Here is a 6,440-nt window from a genome sequence, read left to right as displayed (position 1 = left end):
CCTGTGATTTGATCGCTTTCCGAGGCACGAAAGACAAGGTCTCCCCCATGAGTTCGACAGCCCATTTGGCTATTCTACCCGAGGCCTCCTGGTTTTGGATTATCTCTCCCAGAGGAAAAGACGACACCACAGTCACCGGGTGGGACTCGAAGTAGTGACGCAGCTTGCGTCGAGCCAAGACTATGGCGTAAACTAACTTCTGGATGTGCGGGTAACGTGTCTTGGTCTCGGAGAGCACTTCGCTGATGAAGTAGACAGGTCGCTGGATGGGCAGAGCGTGTCCCTTCTCCTGCCTCTCGACGACTACGGCCGCGCTGACCACTTGGGTCGTCGCGGCGACGTAGAGTAAGAGGTGTTCGCCCTCGGTGGGCGGAACCAGGATGGGGGGGTTAGTGAGCAGTGCTTTGAGCCTGGCGAGGGCTTCCTCGGCCTCGGCGGTCCAAGAAAAGCGCTCGGCCTTTCTCAAAAGGCGGTACAGGGGCAAGCCTTTTTCGCCGAGGCGGGAGATGAAGCGGCTCAGGGCTGCAAGGCATCCCATGACCCTCTGCACGCCTTTGAGGTCTCGGATCGGGCCCATGTTGGTCACGGCCGAGACCTTCTCCGGGTTGGCCTCGATCCCACGTTCCGAGACTATGAATCCTAAGAGCATGCCTCGGGGGACCCCGAAGACACACTTCTCGGGGTTGAGCTTGATGTCCTTCTTTCTGAGACATGTGAAGGCAACCTCCAGGTCGCCGACGAGATCGCCGGCCTTCCTGGACTTGACTACGATGTCATCCACATAGGCCTCAATGGTTCGTCCGATATGTTCGCCAAAGACTTGGATCATGCACCGTTGGTAAGTGGCCCCTGCGTTTCTGAGGCCAAACGGCATGGTTACATAGCAGTACATGCCGAATGGAGTGATGAAAGAAGTCGCGAGCTGGTCGGACTCTTTCATCTTGATTTGGTGGTAACCGGAATACGCATCAAGGAAGGAGAGGGTTTCGCATCCTGCAGTGGAGTCGACGATTTGGTCAATTCGTGGTAGTGGGAATGGGACTTTCGGGCATGCTTTATTTAGACCAGTGTAGTCCACGCACATCCTCCACTTGCCACTTTTCTTCCTGACTAGTACAGGGTTAGCCAACCACTCTGGATGGGATACTTCCTTGATGAACCCGGCTGCCACGAGCTTCTGTACTTCTTCGCCGATGGCCCTGCGCTTCTCCTCGTCAAACCGGCGCAGGCGCTGCTTTGCCGGCCTGGAGCCTGGTCGGATATCTAAGGCGTGCTCGGCGACCTCCCTTGGTATGCCTGGCATGTCCGAGGGACTCCATGCGAACATATCGACGTTCGCACGGAGAAAGTCGACGAGCACGGCCTCCTATTTGCTGTCGAGGGTGGCGCTGATCTTCAGTCCCCGACCGTCGGGGACGGTGGGATCGACTGGGACGAACTTGACGGCCTCCGCGGGTTCGAAGGTCCCGGCGCGCCGCTTGGCGTCGGGAACCTCGCCACCAAGCTGGACGAGATCGGCGATGAGGGTCTCAGCCTCCACGATGGCCTCGGCGTACTCGATGCACTCGACGTCGCAGTCGTATGCGTGCTCGTATGTGGACTCGACGGTGATGATGCCGTTGGGGCCTGGCATCTTGAGCTTGAGGTAGGTGTAGTTGGGGATCGCCATGAACTTGGCGTAGCACGGGCGCCCCAAGATGGCGTGGTAAGCCCCCTTGAATTCCACCACCTCGAAGGTGAGGACCTCCTTGCGGTAGTTGGAGGGAGTGCCGAAACAGACGGGTAAGTCGATGCGCCCGAGGGGTCGCGTGCACTTTCCTGGCACGACGCCGTGGAAGGGCGCGGAACCGCCTCGGAGCTGTGATCGGTCGAGCTCCAGGAGCTCCAGAGTGTTGACGTAGAGGATGTTGAGGCCGCTGCCTCCGTCCATGAGCACTTTGGTAAGCCGGGTGTTGCCGATGATCGGGTCGACGACCAGCGGGTACTGCCCGGGGTTTGGAACGTAATCAGGGTGGTCATCCCGGTCAAAGGTGATTGCTTCCCGAGACCAATCGAGGTACCGGGGGGTGGCTACCCTGACCGAGAAGACCTCCCGGCGTTCCCTCTTTCGCTGGCGCGCCGTGAGGCATGCCGAGGGTCCGCCAAAGATCATGAAAGCGTTGCGTACCTCGGGAAACCCATCATCTTTATCACCGTCCCTTTCGCCGGCGCCCCTTTTCCTGGCCTCATCGTCGTCGGGGAGCCCGAGCCTGGCGTAGTAACGCCGGAGCATGGTGCATTCCTCGAGGGCATGCTTCACCGGGCCTTGATGGTAAGGACAGGGCTTCTTTAGCATGCCGTCAAATAGCCCAGGGCCGCGGGGGCCTCGGGGATTCCTGCGATCTGTTGTGGCGACGTGAACGGCCTCAAGGACCTCCTGCTTCCCCGGGCGGCCCTTCTTCTTTCTCTTAGGGACGCGGGTGGGCGAGGCCTCGGGGGCCTCGTCCTTCTGCTTCCCCTTGGCGTCGTTGTTGGGGAAGATGGCCCCCACCGCCTCTTCGCCCGAGGCGAAGTTGGTGGCGATGTCGAGGAGCGCGGCGGCAGAGCGCGGGACGTTGCGCCCTAACTCTCGGACCAAGTCCCGACAAGTGGTGCCGGAGAGGAAAGCCTGGACGATCTCTGAGTCACCGACGCTGGGTAGCTCGGTGCACTGTTTGGAGAAGCGCCGGATGAAGTCTCGGAGAGACTCGTCCGGCTTCTGGCGGCAGTTCTTGAGATCCCAGGAATTCCCAGGGCGCACGTAAGTGCCCTGGAAGTTCCCGACGAAGATCCTAACCAAGTCGCGCCAGTCGTGGATTTGCGAGGGGGGGAGATGCTCAAGCCAGGCTCGCGCCGAGTCCGTCAAGAGTAAAGGGAGATTGCGGATGATGAGCAGATCATCGTCCGCGCCACCCAGCTGACAAGCCAGGCGATAATCGGCTAGCCATAGCTCAGGGTTCGTCTCGCCGCTATACTTGGTGAGGTTGGCCGGCTGTCGGAACCGGGCGGGGAAAGGAGCAACGCGGATGGCCCTGCTGAAGACCCGTGGTCCTGGCGACTCAGGGGAGGGGCTGCGGTCCTCACCACTGTCGTAGCGACCGCCTCGGTGCGGGTGGTAGCCTCGGGCGGCTCCGTCGTCGTGGCGCCGTCGCCTGCCAACTACCTCGTGGTCGCCTTGTACCTCGCGTTGGTGTCCAGGTCGGTCGCGCACCGAGGGGGCCCTGTTGACCGTCGGCGCGCGAGCGGGCTCGGGACGGATCGAGGTATCCTGGCCTTGGCGAGGTCGTGCCGTGGGTCGCTCCGAAGTGCCTCCGCGCCGGCGGGAGGCGGAACTTTCGGCCTGCTGCACTGCTACGGTCTCGAGGAGGTCGCGGAGCTCTCCGCGGACCCGTCGCCCTTCGGTGGTGGAGGGCTCGGGCATCGCTCGGATCAGCATCGCAGTAGCTGCGACATTCTGGCTAGCGCGGTTAAAGATTGGGGGTGGCTCTCCGCCCTCGTTGTCGTTGATGCGGTGATGAACGTCGCGGGCCCGCCCTCGGGCTCCTCCGCCCTCACCGCGCCCTCGCTGCTCCTGCTCGAGAGTGTCCCGGAGCTGTTGTAGAAGGAGTCGGTCCTGTTCGACCTTGGCCTGAAGCTCGCGGAGCTGCTCCAGGTCTGGGCGACGATGCCCCCCGTGGACGAGATTCTCGTTCCGTGCTGCCGGGGCTACGAGACGCGGAGGCGTGGCACCACCCGTCCCTGCCCGGGGCGGTGAATGAGTGCCTGTCCCCCCTTCCTCTTCGCCCACCGTTGGCATCCCGAGCCCGACGTGGAAGCACTCACGGGATGGATCGTAAGTCCCTTCGTCGTCGGAGTCGGAATAGCCGAGGCAGTAGTCGCTTGCGGCCAAGAATTGGCGTAAAGCCCCAGGGTTGTGGAGTTCGGAGAAATCCACCCCGGGCCACGCCTCGTCCTCGTCCGAGGGGTCGGAGTGGGTGCTCAGGTCGAGAGCGAAGCGCTGGCGGCGTTCCGAGGGGTGCTCGTGAGCGGCAGCGTAAGCGTAGGCGTAGGAGGTGGCGGCATTTCTCAACCCAAAGGGGTATGGGAACGGGGCCGTCTCCAGATTCTGCCCCGCCGGGGTCGGTTCTTCAGGGAGTGGCGGAGCGGGGTTAGATGACTGGGCATCGTCGTAAGCCCCCGGCGATTTTCCTTTGTCCAGGCTCAGGTCAGACAGGTCCCCAGTCAGGGACCCCGTACCAACAGCTGGTCGCAGGATATCGGCGGGGAGCGTCGTGCTGCCCCGGGCTCGCGTAGCGTCGGGGTGGCCTTGCTCGCGCCGTGCCCGGCGAGCGTGGCGAGAGCGGCCGCCCGGACGCCGCCTACGCCTGGGCTGCCGGGGCGCGACTTCGTCGTCGGACGGTGGGGTTCGAGGAGCGAGGAGCACCATGTCGTACTCATGCCCTAGAGACATGAACTCTAGGCTCCCGAACCAAACTATGGTGCCGAGGCGGAATGGTCGTATGTGGTCTGCCATCCGGAACTTGCTAGGATGACGAAGCTGACACGCAGAACCCCCCCTACCTGGCGTGCCAATTGTCGGTGTTTTGGAACCGGGGGTCCCTCAACCAACGAGTGAATTTGTACTGCGTGTCCCTAATCCCGGATGGTGATGCAAAGAGACACAAGGTTTATACTGGTTCGGGCAGTCGAGGCCCTACGTCCAGTCTGAGAGATTGATCTTGTATTCCTTGCACCAGAGTGCTCGTGGTAGGGGGTTACAAGCTGAGTGAGAGAGGGAGCTAGCCCCAGGTCTCGGCGAGGGTGGTGCGAACTGCTTGGGACGTTACTCCCAAGCAGCGTGGAAATGCGTGATTCTATCGGTGTGTTTCTCCTTCCGGCCCCCCTAGAAATGGCCCTGGCTACCTCCTTTTATAGTTACAAGGAGGAAGCGAGAGGTACATGAGAAGGCTACTATTTGCTGACGTATTCCGCTCCCTGAAGCAGTATGGCGTCGTGGGAGTTCCAGTCGATGTCTAGTCGGTATGGTCTTCAGGGCTGACGACATGCTGCGCTCTTGTACTTTTGTTGACTTGGTGAAATGCCGAGGCCTGGTGGCTGCTGTAGTAGGCTGTGTCGAGACCTATCGCGTCGAGGCCGAGACCCACTGTGCTGAGGCCTGCTGTGCCGAGGCCTTTAGCGGGTGGCAATGTGAGGTCTGGGCGGCCATCGTCGATAGTTGATTTGGGCGGAACAGTGCCGAACATGCGTCTACAGGATACGGTGCCCTATATCGTCAGTAAGGGATGGTAAAAAGGCGATTTGACCGTTGTCCTGTCGCGGCATACTGCCGATCGTGGCTTTCGTAGTGAGGGCAGCTGGGTGCATTAATTGGATGCGATAGCCTGCCAGAGTGACTTTTGAGGTGGAGGTGACGAGATTGCGGGACGAGCCCAGCCTCGGGCGAGGCGGAGCATGGCCAGTTCGCCCGAGGCCCTACCGGGAGTCTCGAGCGAGGCGGAATCCGAGGCTCATCGGGGGTCTCGAGCGGGGCGGAGCGGTCGGTTCGCTGGCCCCGAGGTCACAGGAACCCGGTTCTGACTTCCCACGTCGTGTCCGTCCTTGGTGCAGGAGTTTAGGCAGCATAGTAGCCGGTAACCCTCGCATAGTCCCGTCGTGGATGGCAGGGTGCTGACGTGACGGACGTCTGGTCTGCCACGTCGCTGCACTGCGCCGTCGTGTGATTTGTCGGAGTGGTTGAGCGCCTCGATGGGACGTGCGGAAGTGACATGCTGGTCGTACTCGGTCTTGTGCGTCGTGAGGCTTCAGTACGGCTTGATGCAGGACATGGCGGGCGACGTGCGGGTTGCCGTGTAATGACGTCGTAGGGGGCAGCGGCTATGCCGAGGCCGAGCCATCGCGGGGGGCTCAGTGGTCATGGACCCTCAGGCTGCCGAGCCCGTGAAGCAAACTGTCGAGGTCCTTGGGGGGAGTTATTGGCCTTGGGTACTGATTCCGAGGCTACAGTAGCCCAGATGTGGCTCCCCACGCTGCATTGTCCTCGGTGCAGGAGTTGGCAGCATAGTGAGGCATGGGCATCACGGTGGTTAGTACAGTGGCGGGTAACCCCTGCCCAGTCCTGCCTCCTGTCCCATCGGCCATTCTGCTGTACTGTGCCGGGCGTGCGGCTGTTGTCAGGGGCAGCAGTTGGCTGAGTCGTTGTGACACGATGTTTTGCCAGTGGGACGGGAGAAGGAAGAGGTGGCGGAGTGCTGCCGAGTCCGCCTGGCGCGAGACAGAGGGTCAGTGGTCCGTCCGAGGCCTTTGACGGGGAATCGGCCGAGGCCCGTGGTGAGGGGCCTCGGGCGATGCGGAGGGTCGGCCGAGGCTCGCGGCGATGGGGCCTCGGGCGAGTCGGACAATTGGCCGAGGCCAGCAGCGTTTAG

Source organism: Miscanthus floridulus, chromosome 3, assembly GCF_019320115.1.
Source record: "Miscanthus floridulus cultivar M001 chromosome 3, ASM1932011v1, whole genome shotgun sequence".
In the NCBI taxonomy this organism is placed as follows: domain Eukaryota; kingdom Viridiplantae; phylum Streptophyta; class Magnoliopsida; order Poales; family Poaceae; genus Miscanthus; species Miscanthus floridulus.
Note: the sequence above shows the minus strand (reverse complement) of the source record.